This window comes from Neofelis nebulosa, chromosome 9 (assembly GCF_028018385.1).
Source record: "Neofelis nebulosa isolate mNeoNeb1 chromosome 9, mNeoNeb1.pri, whole genome shotgun sequence".
NCBI classification, from domain to species: domain Eukaryota; kingdom Metazoa; phylum Chordata; class Mammalia; order Carnivora; family Felidae; genus Neofelis; species Neofelis nebulosa.
Genome location: NC_080790.1, coordinates 45,164,308 through 45,180,700, shown reverse-complemented (window position 1 = coordinate 45,180,700; position 16,393 = coordinate 45,164,308). Strand labels below are relative to the sequence as shown.

The 16,393-nt window shown below is 39.2% G+C and overlaps 1 protein-coding gene and 1 long non-coding RNA gene across 6 annotated transcripts in view; one reads left to right on the top strand and one right to left on the bottom strand.

Annotated features, from left to right (window-relative positions):
- CTNNA2 (catenin alpha 2) overlaps positions 1-16,393 on the top strand; it is a 1,103,782-nt gene that overhangs the window by 540,578 nt on the left and 546,811 nt on the right. The window lies entirely within an intron of this gene.
- Positions 1,279-4,427, bottom strand: LOC131484840 (uncharacterized). Its single transcript, XR_009248466.1, has 2 exons — positions 4,326-4,427; positions 1,279-1,854 (listed from the first exon to the last, which is right to left on the bottom strand). It is a non-coding gene; the product is annotated as an uncharacterized LOC131484840 (long non-coding RNA).

The following is a 16,393-nucleotide window of genomic DNA, read 5'->3' as shown; positions in this document are numbered from 1 at the left end:
GACTTATTTCACTTAGCATAACACTCTCCAGTTCCAAACACGTTGCTACAAAAGGCCATATTTCATTCTTTCTCATCGCCGTATTATTCTATGCCATTCTTCTCATTGCCAATAGTATTCCATTGTGTATATAAACCACAATTTCTTTACCCATTCATCAGTTGATGGACATTTAGGCTCTTTCCATAATTTGGCTATTGTTGAAAGTGCTGCTATAAACATTGGGGTACAAGTGTCCCTATGCATGCATCAGCCATCCTGTATCCCTTGGGTAAATTCCTAGCAGTGCTATTGCTGGGTCATAGGGTAGATCTATTTTTAATTTTTTGAGGAACCTCTGCACTGTTTTCCAGAGTGGCTGCACTCCTTTGGAAGACCATGTGATTCTTGATCTTGGGGTTGTGAGTTTGAGCCTCATGTTGGGTGTAGAGATTACTTTAAAAAAAAAAAAACACTTAAAAAGAGGGGTACCTGGTTGGCTCTGTCGGTTGAGGGTCCATCCAGCCCTTGATTTCTGCTCAGGTCAGGCTCCCAGGGTCGTGGAATCAAGCCCGGTGTCTGCCATGTCAGGCTCTGCACTAATCTTAGAGCCTGCTTGGGATTCTCTGTCTCTCTCCCTCTGCCTCCACCCCCCCCCCAACCTTGTGCTTTATCTCTCTCTAAACAAAAACAAAAACAAAAACCACTTAGAGAAAGCTCTGAAGGGCAGCAGTAGCTTGGGGTCTTTATAGCCCTGGACTTATTTTATCTATGCTACAGATGTTGAGTGCAGCTTCAGGGGAATGCAAAGTAGGCAATCTCTAAGTGGGTAAAAATCTGCTTATTAAAATAATTGTATGTGTAAAAATGTGTCTCAGCCTATAGTAAAAAATTATGCATCTTAGGAGTCAATACACAGAGGGCATCTTTGGTTTATATAATAGGCATCTCACACATATACACTCTTACAGGATGGGAGTCATGCCATATATGGTGTTTTATAGCTTTCACAATAATCTATTAAGCATTTCTCAATGTCACTAAAATTTCTTCTAAAACATTATATTTAATAGCTTCTTGTCATCATGAGCTTTTCCTATGATTTACCACAACCCCGGTTCAAATGTTTTTCTGCAGGTAGCCTAATGTTTCTAACGTCACCCTACAGATCTGTAGTGATGGAACCCATAGCTCTTTGCCCCCAAACCTGGTTTGGATTCTTAGCTCTACTGAGTCAGTGGTTGAGCTGGGGAATCATCAAATGATTTTTGAGAATAATGTTAGGAAGAAGAGATTTCATCCAGATTAAAAAATATTTATTTACACAATTATTTATTTGGTATGTATTTAACAATGTGATTAATGGGCTAAGCTTGCAGATAACATTTTGGTCAAAAAACAGTTGTGCTCATTAAGGAAGCATATTATGCAAAGAGCACTCCATCATATGGGGCCCCTAAAGAAAACTTGTTTTGAGGTAAATCACAGACCCCATCTCATTAATTACAGGTATCAACCATACCAAATCACCATGCACAAAGTATTTAAACAGATAGTAGCTTGATGATGAATGGCATTTCCCGTTTCAAATGATGTAAGTAAAATGCTATTTAAAATCTTGACATTCTCTTGCAAAGAGTAGGTGAGCTCGAGAAGGTGGCACAATGACAATGTGACTCCCACGTTCCTCATTGTGTGTCTGTGTGCATGTGTGGAGTGTGGTGGGGGAGCCTTTGAACAGCACGATGTGTTCTAAGGGCAGAATGGGATCAAACAACCTGCCTCCTGCACTTCTGAGGCAGTTGCACTGTGCAGGACATGGCCTTTGGCTTCTTCCGCCTCTGTGACCACCTGTGCAATAAAGGCTGCTTGATCCTAAAGGTCCGGGGGCGGGGGGAAAAGGAAACAGGATGAGGTTTATTGAATAATCAGTGGCAAGCGGTTTATGAGATGCTCATCATGTGGAATCCCCAAAATAATCTTGTAAATTGTGTGTCTCCAATGTTCACGTTAGATACCATGCCTCACACATATTTTACCAGATATCTACCAGATCCTGGCTGAACCATACATGAGCCTAGATCTGAAGTCCTTGCAAAAATCTGTGCTATTGCTATCAGATGGTATAGAGAATGTCATTTTCCAGGAGAGTCCGTCAAAACCACTGTGTCCTTGATTCTTTTCCACCATCTCATCTATATACCTTTCCTTTTCTCTCTCTCTTTTTGGTTTTGCACTTCTGTCTCCTTCATTCTGCTCCTTGCCTGCCCTATGAGGTTACTGAGGTAGGTACATAAACATACATATGCTTTTCCTATATCTTCCATATATCTCTGCTCCTAAAATGCCCATTTTGTACCATCCAAGATAGTAACTAGTGTTAATGATGAGAGCTACCTATGGCTCCGTGTTACTGATGGATAATAACATCCTACAGTTTCTACCAAAGGAGTAATGTCTAATGGTAGATATCTCGACAACATGCAGGTTGATAAAGCTGGGTGACTTCTGATATGCACTTTGTCTTGGCTCAGAGTATAACAGTTGAGAGCAAGAGTTTTGGAGTCACTTGTTTCTAAACTCTGGTCTGGACTTCCCAACTTACTCCCCTTTTCACTTTTGGCCATTTACTTTACTCTCTCTGTCTCATTTTCCTCCAGGGAAAAATGAAGGTGATAATAGTGTTTACCTCCTAAGCTTGTATAGGATTAAATGACATACTACATACAACTTGCTTAGCAAAGTGTATATAACACTGAGCTCTCAAGAAATGGACTACTATAAAAATAATATGTAAAAACTATTTTCTGCTGGATCTACCTCTATGTTAGGCCAACATTCTAAACATTCTAAACAACATTCTAAACATACTGTACAGTGTTTACTCATCACCAATTATGTACATTGTATGGCTGGAGACACTATAAGGAAAAGGGCCCTAGGTAGTCTCAGTACTTTGCTTCCCATTAGCTTATGGCTTACTTAGTAACAATAAGAAATAGATACAAGAATTTATGTGTTTCCTTATTATGTCTGTCTTTCTGATAAGAAATTATCAAGCCTTCATTTAAAATGACATCATTTTTGCAAATGGCATATTGTATAAAGGGTTAGTATCCAAAATCTATAAAGAACTTATCAAGCTCAACACTCAAAAAAAAAAAAAAAAAAACAATCCAGTGAAGAAATGGGCAGAAGACACGAATAGACACTTTCCAAAGAACCTCCAGAATCCAAATGGCTAACAGACATATGAAAAAATGCTCAACATCACTCATTATCAGTTAAATACAAATCAAAACCATGATGAGATACCACCTCACACCTGTCAGAATGGCTAAAATTAACGACTCGGGAAACAACAGATGTTGGCGAGGATGCAGAGAAAGGGGGACCCTTTTGCACTGTAGATGGGAATGCAAACTGGTTCAGCCACTCTGCAAAATAGTGTGGAGGCTCCTCACAAAATTAAAAATAGAACTACCCTATGACCCAACAATACCTAGCACTACTAGGTATTTATCCAAAGGGTACAGGAGTGCTGATTTAAAGGGGCACGTGCACCCCAATGTTTATATAGCACTATCAACAATAGCCAAATTATGGAAAGAGCCTGAATATCGATTGACTGATGAATAAAGAAGATGTGGTATATATATATGATGGAATATAACTTGGTGATGAAAATTAAATCTTGACTTTTGCAATGTGGATAGAACTAGAGTGTATTATGCTAAGCAAAATAAGTCAGTCAAAGAAAGACAAATATATGATTTCACTCATGTGGAATTTAGGAAACAAAGCAGATGAACATAGGGGAAGGGAAGCAAAAATAAGACAAAAACAGAGAGGGAGGCAAACCATAAGAGACTCTTAAATACAAAGAACAAAAAGAGTTGCTGGAGGGGAGGTGGGTGGGGGGATGGGCTAAATGGGTGATGGACATTAAGGAGGGCACTTGTTGGGATTGAGCACTGGATATTACATGTAAGTGATGAAACTGGGTTCTGCTCCTGAAATCAATACTACACTGTGTGTTAACTAACTTGAATTTAAAGAAATAAATTTAAAAAAATAACATAAAATGACATCAATGCCACAAAGTACTCCCCATCCTTAAAAAGGAAATCAGCCAGTATTTACTGAGGACCTCTTCAGTGCTCAGGCCTATGCCAATCTAGGGAATAGAGGTGGCCTCCCAGGAAACCATGAGTTTTCTTTTCCTCAACATAACTGTGAACTTCTCAGCCTTAAACTGAATTCTAAGTCACATTCTTTTATTATTTTTTTTCTCTAAATACATGTTCTCTGTGGACTTGTCCACTTGGATCTCACTTTGTCCCTACCTTTAATCATTTGTGTCTTGAGTCCTATTTATCTTGGCATCCTGCTCAATAGCCAAAGAGTCTTACAACCAAGTTAACATTCTCTTCTAAGGGAAGTATACAACTCCTCTAGGTTCTAGAATTCACAACAAGGAAACAGTTGCTAAGTAAGGGATGCTTTAAAAAATTAGAGATCTACTAAAATGGCTAAAATTAAAAAGCTTGATGATGCCAAGTGTTAGAAAAGACAGAGAATAACAGAATAAATGCTCATACATTTCTGAAGAGAATGTAAAATTGTACAGCCACCTCAGAAAACAGTTTGGCAGTTTCTTTGTTAACATATACTTACCATACAACCCAACAGTGATACTTCCAGTATTTTACTTAAGTGAAATGAAAACTATGTTGATACCAATACTTATATATTAATTTTCATATCATCTTTATATAAACTAGCTCCAAACTGGAAACAACCTTTATGTCTGTCAACAAATATGCATGATGTGTGCATCTGATGGAATACTATTCAGTGTGCCTGGATGGCTCAGTCAGTTGAGGGTCCAACTATTGGTTTTGGCTCAGGTCATGATCCCAGGGTCTTGGGATCGACTCCCATGCTGAGCATGGAGCCTGCTTAAGATTCTCTCTCTCTCTCTCTCTCTCTCTCTCTCTCTCTCTCTCTCTCTCTCTCTCTCTTTCTCCCCCTCTGCCCCTCTCCTTCACTTTCTCTCTCTCTGTCTCTCTCTCTCTCAAAAAAAAAAAAACCACAAAAACAAAAACAACTAAACAGATGAATCTCAGCATTCTGCTGAGCTACACAAGCCCACCTCAGAATGCATACTGTATGATTCTATGTAAAGAAGATTATTTAAAAAAAAAACCCAAATGAAAATATAGTGACAGAAGTTAAATTAGTGATTGTCTGGCAGCAAGAATGAGAGGAGCATGGAGGTGGAGCGCAAGGGAACGTTTTGGGTGATGGAAACAGTCTGTATCCTGATTATGATGGTAGTTACAAAGGCATATAAAATTTTCAAAACTCTTTGAATGTACACTTAAAATGAATGCTTGCTTAACACAGTATATATCTTATATCTTATATATTATATATAAAATGATTATTTAAAAATGATGATTGAAGGGGTGCCTGGGTGGCTCAGTCAGTTAAGTGTCCGACTTCAGCTCAGGTCGTGATCTCACGGTTTGTGAGTTCGAGCCCCTCATGGGGCTCTGTGCTGACAGCTTGGAACCTGCTTCAGATTCTGTCTCCTCTCTCTGCCCCTCCCCGACTTGTGCTCTGTCTCTCTCTATCAAAAATAAATAAATGTAAAAAATAAAATAAAAATAAAAAAAATTATTTTTTTATTTTTTTTCAGTATATGAAATTTATTGTCAAAATGGTTTCCATACAACACCCAGTGCTCATCCCAAAATGTGCCCTCCTCAATACCCATCACCCACCCTCCCCTCCCTCCCACCCTCCATCAACCCTCAGTTTGTTCTCAGTTTTTAAGAGTCTCTTATGCTTTGGCTCTCTCCCACTCTAAACTCTTTTTTTTTTTTTCCTTGCCCTCCCCCATGGGTTTCTGTTAAGTTTCTCAGGATCCACATAAGAGTGAAAACATATGGTATCTGTCTTTCTCTGTATGGCTTATTTCACTTAGCATCACACTCTCCACTTCCATCCACGTTGCTACAAAGGGCCATATTTCGTTCTTATTGCCCTGTAATACTCCATTGTGTATATAAACCACAATTTCTTTATCCATTCATCAGTTGATGGACATTTAGGCTCTTTCCATAATTTGGCTATTGTTGAGAGTGCTGCTATAAACATTGGAGTACAAGTGCCCCTATGCATCAGTACTCCTGTATCCCTTGGGTAAATTCCTAGCAGTGCTACTGCTGGGTCATAGGGTAGGTCTATTTTGAATTTTCTGAGGAACCTCCACACTGTTTTCCAGAGTGGTTGCACCAATTAGCATTCCCACCAACAGTGCAAGAGGGTTCCCGTTTCTCCACATCCTCTCCAGCATCTATAGTCTCCTGATTTGTTCATTTTGACCACTCTGACTGGCGTGAGGTGATATCTGAGTGTGGTTTTGATTTGTATTTCCCTGATAAGGAGCGACGTTGAGCATCTTTTCATGTGCCTGTTGGCCATCTGGATGTCTTCTTTAGAGAAGTGTCTATTCATGTTTTCTGCCCATTTCTTCACTGGGTTATTTGTTTTTTGGGTGTGGAGTTTGGTGAGCTCTTTAGATTTTGGATACTAGCCCTTTGTCCGATACGTCATTTGCAAATATCTTTTCCCATTCTGTTGGTTGCCTTTTAGTTTTGTTGGTTGTTTCCTTTGCTGTGCAGAAGCTTTTTATCTTCATAAGGTCCCAGTAATTCACTTTTGCTTTTAATTCCCTTGCCTTTGGGGATGTGTCGAGTAAGAGATTGCTACGGCTGAGGTCAGAGAGGTCTTTTCCTGCTTTCTCCTCTAGGGTTTTGATGGTTTCCTGTCTCACATTCAGGTCCTTTATCCATTCTGATTTTATTTTTGTGAATGGTGTGAGAAAGTGGTCTAGTTTCAACCTTCTGCATGTTGCTGTCCAGTTCTCCCAGCACCATTTGTTAAAGAGACTGTCTTTTTTCCATTGGATGTTCTTTTCTGCTTTGTCAAAGATGAGTTGGCCATACATTTGTGGGTCTAGTTCTGGGGTTTCTATTCTATTCCATTGGTCTATGTGTCTGTTTTTGTGCCAATACCATGCTGTCTTGATGATTACAGCTTTGTAGTAGAGGCTAAAGTCTGGGATTGTGATGCCTCCTGCTTTGGTCTTCTTCAAAATTACTTTGGCTATTCGGGGCCTTTTATGGTTCCATATGAATTTTAGGATTGCTTGTTCTAGTTTCGAGAAGAATGCTGGTGCAATTTTGATTGGGATTGCACTGAATGTGTCGATAGCTTTGGGTAGTATTGACATTTTGACAATATTTATTCTTCCAATCCATGAGCAGGGAATGTCTTTCCATTTCTTTATATCTTCTTCAATTACCTTCATAAGCTTTCTATAGTTTTCAGCATACAGATCTTTTACATCTTTGGTTAGATTTATTCCTAGGTATTTTATGCTTCTTGGTGCAATTGTGAATGGGATCAGTTTCTTTATTTGTCTCTCTGTTGCTTCATTGTTAGTGTATAAGAATGCAACTGATTTCTGTACATTGATTTTGTATCCTGCAACTTTGCTAAATTCATGTATCAGTTCTAGCAGACTTTTGGTGGAGTCTATTGGATTTTCCATATATAGTATCATGTCATCTGCAAAAAGTGAAAGCTTGACCTCATCTTTGCCAATTTTGATGCCTTTGATTTCCTTTTGTTGTCTGATTGCTGATGCTAGCACTTCCAACACTATGTTAAACAGCAGCGGTGAGAGTGGGCATCCCTGTCATGTTCCTGATCTCAGGGAAAAAGCTCTCAGTTTTTCCCCATTGAGGATGATGTTAGCTGTGGGCTTTTCATAAATGGCTTTTATGATGTTTAAGTGTGTTCCTTCTATCCCGACTTTCTCAAGGGTTTTTATTAAGAAAGAGTGCTGAATTTTGTTAAAAAAAAAATTAAAAATGATGATTGAGGGGCACCTGGGTGGCTCAGTCGGTTAAGCGTCCCACTTCAGCTCAGGTCACGATCTCACAGTCCATGAGTTCGAGCCCCGCGTCAGGCTCCGGGCTGATGGCTTGGAGCCTGGAGCCTGCTTCCGATTCTGTGTCTCCCTCTCTCTTTGCCCCTCCCCTGTTCATGCTCTGTCTCTCTCTGTCTCAAAAATAAATAAAACGTTAAAAAAATTTTAAAAATGATGATTGAAATAGTAAAATGTAGGGAGAGATTTCAGTTGTCACAAAACAAAGATACCCAGAGACATAACTGCATTGCACGTGAATCTATTCAGTGTTAAATAGACATACTTTTTCATTCACTCACTCATTTATTCAACCATATATTAAGCACTGACTAGAATCTAGGTCAAGTGTTGGGTACACAGCCTACAGAGATCAAAGACAACTTTGTAACCACAACACATTTACAGTTTTGACAAATAGACTAACTGGAAAATGGCTGCCATGTAAGGGTTCAACTAGGAGGACCATTGAAGGTCCTTGGGATGGGGTGAGGTTTGATCTGAGTATTGGGAAGAGAAGGAATATAGATGCTCTAGGTAAAGGGAACAGCAGGTGCAGAGTCATGACAGGATGGTTCCTGTGTCTAAGGTGAAGAATGCAGATGTGTGGAAGGTGGCCAGTGAGGAGCAGAAAAGTGAGTGTGGGTCTTGTGATGAAGGATGTTGTGTTTTGGCCTATTTTCTGTTGGGTGTAAATGAAGGATTTGAGGCAGGAGAATGGCATGACTTAATTATAGTTTAGAACAGTCATGCTAGCCTCAGTGTAGTGTATCAATTAAAGGGGTCAAGAATGAGCAGGGAGACCAGTTAGGGAATTGCTAAAGTAATGGAGTAGTGGTGGTAGGAATGAGTCAGTGGGACATTTTGGGGGTTGGTCCTGGCTGGTTCTTTGTAATATCTAGCAAACATCTTCCGGCTCCATGTGGTGTTGCCTTTTTATTTTGTTTGCTTTTTGTTTTTAGTGTGTGTTTTGTTTTGCCAGGGGCATTTGGTGCTTATCCTTATCCCGTGTGCTTTGTGAAGCCTGTCCTATCTTCCATGTTTCTCCTTTCCTTTTATCTTGTCCTAGACACAAGCTAAGGGAATGGCATGGTTTTCTTTAAGTTTTACAAGAACTGTGAGTCCTATTTGATTTCTCCTCCGAAAGGAGCACTGCCAGGGATGATCTCCCTCACTGATGCAAAGAAATTAAGATTCAGTCGCTGCCTTCAAGAACATTTACAACGGAAAGTATACTTGAGGCACTGTGTGGCCAAGTTGGTTAAGTATCCAACTCTTGTTTTTGGTTCAGGTCATGATCTCATGGTTGTGAGATTGAGCCCCACATAGAGCTTAGTGCTGGGTTCCACACGCTGACCATGGAGCCTGCTTACAATTCTCTCTCTCTCTCTCTCTCTCTCTCTCTCTCTCTCTCTCTCTTCTCTCTCTCTCTCTGTCCCTCTTACCCCATCAAAATAGGTAATGTTTTTAAAAAGTATACTTTCTCAATTAACTAATATTTACTGAGTGTCTGCTCTGTGTCCCACGCTGTCTGAGGTGCTGGTGAGTGTGCTACTTGGCTTGATGGATTATCCAAAAACTCCCCTGCAGCCACACCCTACTCCCCACCACATGATTATTGTTCTTTGTACAAAGGTCTATGGAGATTCTTGAAAATATAAAAGATAGTGTCTGCTCCCACCTGACACATATTTTTGAAGAGAAGAAAACATGGCTACAGTGTAAGGCAAAATGGGAAAAGCAATGTAAAAGAGGGAGGAGGAGGTGGGTGAAGTATTATAAGGAGAGTGCTCACCCAGGCCAGGGTGGTGTGGCTGGTATGGCTGTTCCATGCAGAGGAAAAAAAAAAAAAATCTCCTGGAGGCCATGTGAGCACCTCCAATGAGCTAGAAACTCTGTCATGTGCTGGGAATACCAAGTTGAAGAGCAGGCCCTGCCTGCAGAAAGTCCTTTTCTTGTGGAATCAGAGTTTGCCTAAAATAATTTCAGAAGAGCCCTGCATGTCATTGAGCCTTTGTAAGTTCAACGCTCCATGTTAGCCTGGAAATTCCAGTGTGGTGGCCCGATCATTCAGCTTCTTGCACATCCTGTCTCCGATGTATTGAACATGGTGGCATTGTAGAAGGTGATGTTAGAATAGGCAAAGTTTTCTTGGACATAATTCAGAAAACATGAACTGTAAAAGGCGTTCAGGGCTTCCCCATTTGGAGAGAACATGTGTGGAGATCCCCGCAGTATATCATTCCTTTGGAAATCTGGTTCCTTCATTCACCTTTTATCCCTCCTGTTGACAACATCTTAAACTCACAGTCCTGACCTAGTGAACTTTATTGTAAAAGCAGGAACTAAATATCCACATGGAGGACAGATCAGATACAAAGCTCCATGTGTTTCTGAAGTCTAATTTCTGGTATATATCAAGATGTCATATAATTAAAAATTTCTAAAGTCAGGACACAACAGTCTAGAGAAAACACACTGTCAGAAAGAAACCACTCAGAGGCTCGCACACCCTCCCGCTACACAAAAAGAAACACCTGCCACATTGCAGATACATGGGACATATTTCGTGTGTGTGGGACCAGTAACACAAATACTGTTTAGAGGAGGGAAGCAATAAAAACAGTACATTAATATTTTAAATGTTGGTAAAAAAGCATAGCTGGGTGAGGAGTAAATGCTTAAGAACTTCCCCTTAATAAAAACGACATTCTCGGTTATATGACCCACAGCAAATCGGCTTCAGCTGCATTTTTATTTAGCAATTTGTGTTTGGTGTTTTCTCTTGGAGATACTCCCCTATTGCATTTTATGGCATGCTTTACATAAATTGCAAGGAGGATTGGGGTGTAAAGCTGTCAATTCCCAGCAGCTCATAAACTAATGAATTTAAATTTTAAATGGGAGATTTTAAAACATGTGGGGGCTGTTTTCATTATCTGATGGTATGTATCTCCAATGATAAGTGGCAGTCCATAAACACTGGGGATGGCTTCTTTCAGAAACTTGTGATAAGAAAATTCTGTCTTCCCTCCCTCTTTCCTTTCTCACTTTGTTCATTTCCTGTAAAATATCAAACTCCAATGAATTTCACCTTTCCCAACGACATGATATAAGTTGTTTTAAAAATTGACTTGAAAAAGAAAAAAAATTATTTGAACCAGAGAAACTTTATTCACCCTCAAATCTCTTTCCTACTACCCTTTATTTTTTGATACCACATTGCTCTTTTTTCTACTCTTCATGCAAGTCACTACTCCCCCTGAGACGGCAGACAGACAAGCAGACATGCACACACCCCTTTGTAAACCATCAACATGGCCAAGTTAACCTGTATGGAAGCCCTTTCAAAGTGAAGAAAAAAAAAATAAGTCCACATTTGAAAATCTTTTAGGCCCCTGCTACATTACAAGTCAACTAGCCTTATGGAAAATGGTTAAGGAAGAAAAAACAAAAGCACTAACCAAACACTGTCGTCTGATGATCAGAGAAATGCACTCTTTTTTTTGCACCTTCTTGCAATACTTTCTTCCACATTCCTATTCCTTCTGTAACAAGTGAAGATTGCAACCAGATCTAAGACAGGGAATATATGAAGTTTCTATGAAACTCTATGTCTGATATTTGTTTGTTTCTATTATGTTCATATTTTGTTGTTTTGGGATCTGGCTGTAGGAATTTAGATACATTTCTCCTCAGGGTTCCAGTGGATGGTTGGTCTGTAGATTTAGTCTAAGTATCAAACCAAATGGAATTATTTTCTGTGTCATGTTTTATAACCTGATGCCATTTTGTTCTAGTTCATTAATTTTAGAGAATTAATGGGATGTCTTTAATAGTTCACAAAGTTTTTGGAAGTTTTGTTTTCTTGTTTTGTGTTCTTTTAAATTTATATAAATGACACAACAGAATCAGCCTTAGCTTCTATGACTTTGTTTCCCCAGTACCAATACAGTAATAGCAGAGCTCATAATATGTACTTCATATTGTTTTATTGAAACATCAAATAAATAAAACACAGAAAATCCCACAAAACCACTTACAGACTAAAGAAGAAATTAAAAAGATTTGCCAGAAAGACTTTATGGCCTCTTGTTTCCATTGTTTCCATTGTCCAAGCCATTGCTTGTTACTTTCAGGCTCTTGAGTCAGCGTTGGGCATGTGAGTTCACAGGCTAGTGACTTCATATAAGATAGTAGTCTACTTGGATTAGGTCCAGGAGTGTTTTAAAATTCAAAAATGGTAGATGAATTTTTTTTTTACAAAAAAATATTTCTATTTCCAAACAAGGGCGAAAAAAGAGAGATTGAAAGAATCTTTATTAGATGACCAGAATATGGTCTTTCTACCAACATCAAATTGTCCTCTTCTATGTTATCTTCTACTTTGAAATCACTTTTAAGCAATGGAGTTTCCACTGTGTCACCTGGAAGACAATTGGATGGTCTAACCAATATCTTAGATCACTTCAGCGCAGGGTGTGTGTGGAGAGCTGTAACAGACTGTGTGCTATGTTTTGTTTTTTCACTAGGAAGGTAACTTCCCATGCTACTGATTAATTGCACTATAATTATTATGGGGTTATTCCTACCTTATAGAAAAGAGAGGGAATAGCTTCTCTGTTTGGGGAAGTGTTTTGACTTTTCTATCACTGAAGAAATGTCCAGGTTTCAATCCCATCTTTCTTTTTGATCTCATGTGAGAAACATACTTAGAACTTGGCCTTTTAAGACATGATTTGCCTTGATTCTCTGGAATTCTTTACCATTAATAAATCAGGGCTGTGCAGTCACTGACAGAATTTGACTTGATGTATACCCTAAGGTCCCACCTGTAACAAAGTATCTTCTCTTGCAAGTAGACACTGGAAATTTTAAAAGTAGTTTGATTGGTATTTTGAAATTCCCAAATCAGAATGTATGTGGACAGAGGAATTTGGTTGACAAAACACCCATTTGACATACTAGGTGCTATTAACTACTTCTACAATTTGCTTTGCACCCACACTAGCAAGCTGAGAATGAGCCTTTGAGGTTGTGGATCACAGATATGTACAGAAGAGAAATACAACCAATGGACTTTTAGTGGTTACCCACATGGCTTAGGACAAGACAGAATATGGGTTCTGGAAATTCCAAGTATCTGTAGCCAATCTGAATATATTGGCTAAATGTCTGGAGAGAAAGGCAAGGTCAGAGAGTCATTAAAGAAGAAATAGTGCCTGAATTCTCTTCCTTTCTGGAGAGGAAATACAAGACATTGAAGAGTCATTCTTAGCTCTGTCAGAGTCACCAGCTATGCTAGTTTTTAGTTCTATATCTGTATAACACAATGTGGTGTCTTTAGAGTAAGGGACCTTGCTCCTTCTCACTTCCTATATTATACCAGACTTCTTCACCAAAATCTGCACTGTATGTTTTCATTGTGGTAAAAGGCAATAAGTTTATGAATTTTTAATATTCCTGTCAAGGTATTACAAGAATAAATTACTTTGTGAGGTATGTAGGAATGCCAACAGTAGGATGAAAAGTGTATCATAATCTCAAAATAGTAAATGCTAGTTCTGTGGCTTTCTTGCAGAGAGGTGATGTGTCTTGGTGAGACAAGAGAACAATTGTAGAAGAGAGTTTACATGCAGATTTCTACTGGTTCTCCTCTCTGTGCCAATCCAATCTCCTGGGCTTTCCTTGGATCACATCTATAAATACCTTCTAAGGTGGACTCACATTTCCAAGGACAAGATGAAGATCTCTTTCTTTGCCCTTAATCTATGGTTTGTAATGGGGTTTAGGAGCAAGCCAGATGGGAATGGCAGGAAAAAATGATAGGTAGACATAGGAAAATAGGAGAAATAAAATCACAGAACCAGAAGACAGAAAGGCGCCCTATTCATCTGGTTGAAATACCTCCCAGTGCTAGAACTGTTTCTCTGACATCTCTGATAGATGTGTCCTCTGTTAGACATTTTCATTAACCCAGGGTACATACAATAGTTTTTTTGTTTGTTTGTTTTTATTCTTTTGTAGGCAGTATATTTCTTTGTTGGGGAACGTTAATTGTTAGAAAGTCCCCTTTTTTATCTGTGATTGACTCCCAATCACTCTTTTAGGAATATCCAACCCATTGGGTCTGGTTCATTATACATAACAGCCCTTTCTTAGAACGGGAATAGAATCACAACTCGTGGAATTTGTCAAAGACTGCTTCTGGGATTATAAAACGTATTTATTATGTTGCTTAAGGAGTTAGTTAAAAATGGAAGAATGTCTAGAAAAATCATGCTTTTCACACAATTCTGAGTCAGTGTAGAACAATGCTGCATGGAGTGCATTAACTAATCAAGAAACTTTCTAGCTGGTTTGGTGTATTTTGCTAACTCATTGGTTAGCAGTTCCTGAGGCATTTATATAAGTGACCAAAGGAGATGATGAGGAGAAGAATTACCATATTTTGAATACACTTGTGATGTTCTGTGATATTTGGCTGCAGGAGTGAAGATGAAGAACTTGAACTGGTCAACTGTTTGACCACCAAAGTGACATCTCCAGGTGAAGTTTTCAGAAGAGTTGGGGTCCTGACAGAAGCAGATAGTAATATGAGTGGTGGTTGTAAAGATATTTGAGGGATACATTGAGGTCAAATTACAGTAGACCTTAAATACCAGGAAAGGAATTCAGATATATTTTTATGAGTGGGGAGAAGCTATTGATCATTACAAATGATCTGAGGTAACCAGTATCCCCCCAAATCTCAGCGTCTTGATGCAATCATAATTTTCTCATTCACACTTCATGACGAATATAGTTTGGCCGGGGCTATGTTCAGCATAGCCACTCGGGGACCCAGTATAGTTACATGTCCTTCTTGACATGCATTTCCCAAAATCAAGGAGAGAAGGGAATATGGTGAATGATACTGGCTTCTAGAACTTCCTTCTGAAAGTGGCAAACAACTCTTTTATTCACATTTTATTGGCCAAGGCAGGTTACAATAGTGTGCCCAACTGAGAGGGGGCAAGAGCATCCTATCTTACCATGTGTGCCAAAAGAGAACACACATATTTTAGAACAGCTGTAAAAGCCTTCACTCCAGAGCACAAGAGAGAAATGATGATTAAAAAGGCCAGTAGTAGCACACAGGGAAGTTTTCTGAGCCACGCATCGTGCTTGAGTTCAAAGGCTGGATGATTTTGAAATGGCACAATTTGTTTAAACTTGTAGAGGATTTACTAAAGGCATTATTTCACACACACATGTTTTGTTTTGTTTTTGTGTTTGTTTGTTTGCACCTGGTTTGTCTGTGGATCTTTCTTTAAGCTCTCAGGTTGCACTTATATTGATGAATTACCTGGGAAGTATGTGGAGAGGAGTCTCTCATGAATAGGCACAGGGCTCTCTCCTTCTGTTGGTTTTGCTCAATATTTTTATTAATGATTTGGATTAAAGAGAGTAAAAAGGAGGTGGGAAGGAGGTAGTGTTGATTAAATTTACATGAGGCGAAGAGCTGGGAGAGAGATTGAACTCAATAAACACAGAATTCAAAGCGATCTTGATGGGAAATATAGGCCTACAGTTAAACTTAAGAGGAAAAAAAATAGCTCTTTATGTTGATGTTTCTTAAATCACCTGTATGTGCAGAGGTTTGTGAATATCTGACTTGAAATCAATGATTCTAAATCCTTCCCAGAGCTCTTAGCTTGTTGCAAGCAATATAAGCCAATAGTGTGATCTGGCTATCTAAAAAAGCAATACTCACTTGATAAATGAATTTGACCCAGATGGCACACAGATTCTGGAATTAGTGGATGCTCCAAAAACATATACTAAACAAAAACACCTATCAAGAAAATGAATGAGTGAATTTAAAGAAAGATAATTGTTGCCTGGCTTTCTGAAAGTAGCACACGTACTTGGCAGTTCCCTCCCTCTCCTCTCTAGGAGAGACCCAGGATTGTTCTAAATAACCCCAAACCTCACATGGACATAAACATTTCTATTTGTACTTATTTGAACTTCCTAAAAAAGCAAAATGCTCAGGGATAATAAGCTGGCTAATGAGATGGCAAACTGAAGGTCATTATAAGACCCAATTAATATGATGCAGAAATTCTTGATCAGAATCTTGACTATTTAGACATCCCCCTGTGGTATGTGGAATCATCATCTGGGGGGCAGCAGCACAGTGTGGGCAAGAGGAATCTGACTTAGGAATCAAGCAATTAGGCTTTGGTTCTGGCCCTACAGCATTTACTAGCCTTAAGACCCTGGGCAAAGGTAACCCCTCGAAGATAAGTTACTAACCTAACCCCAGCCTACTTAGGTTATTATGTTTCTTCATCTCTAGGTAAAGCTCAGCATCAGTGGGCAGGGTGAAACTTGTCCTGCCAACCTCCCAGAGCTGTGGTGGACACC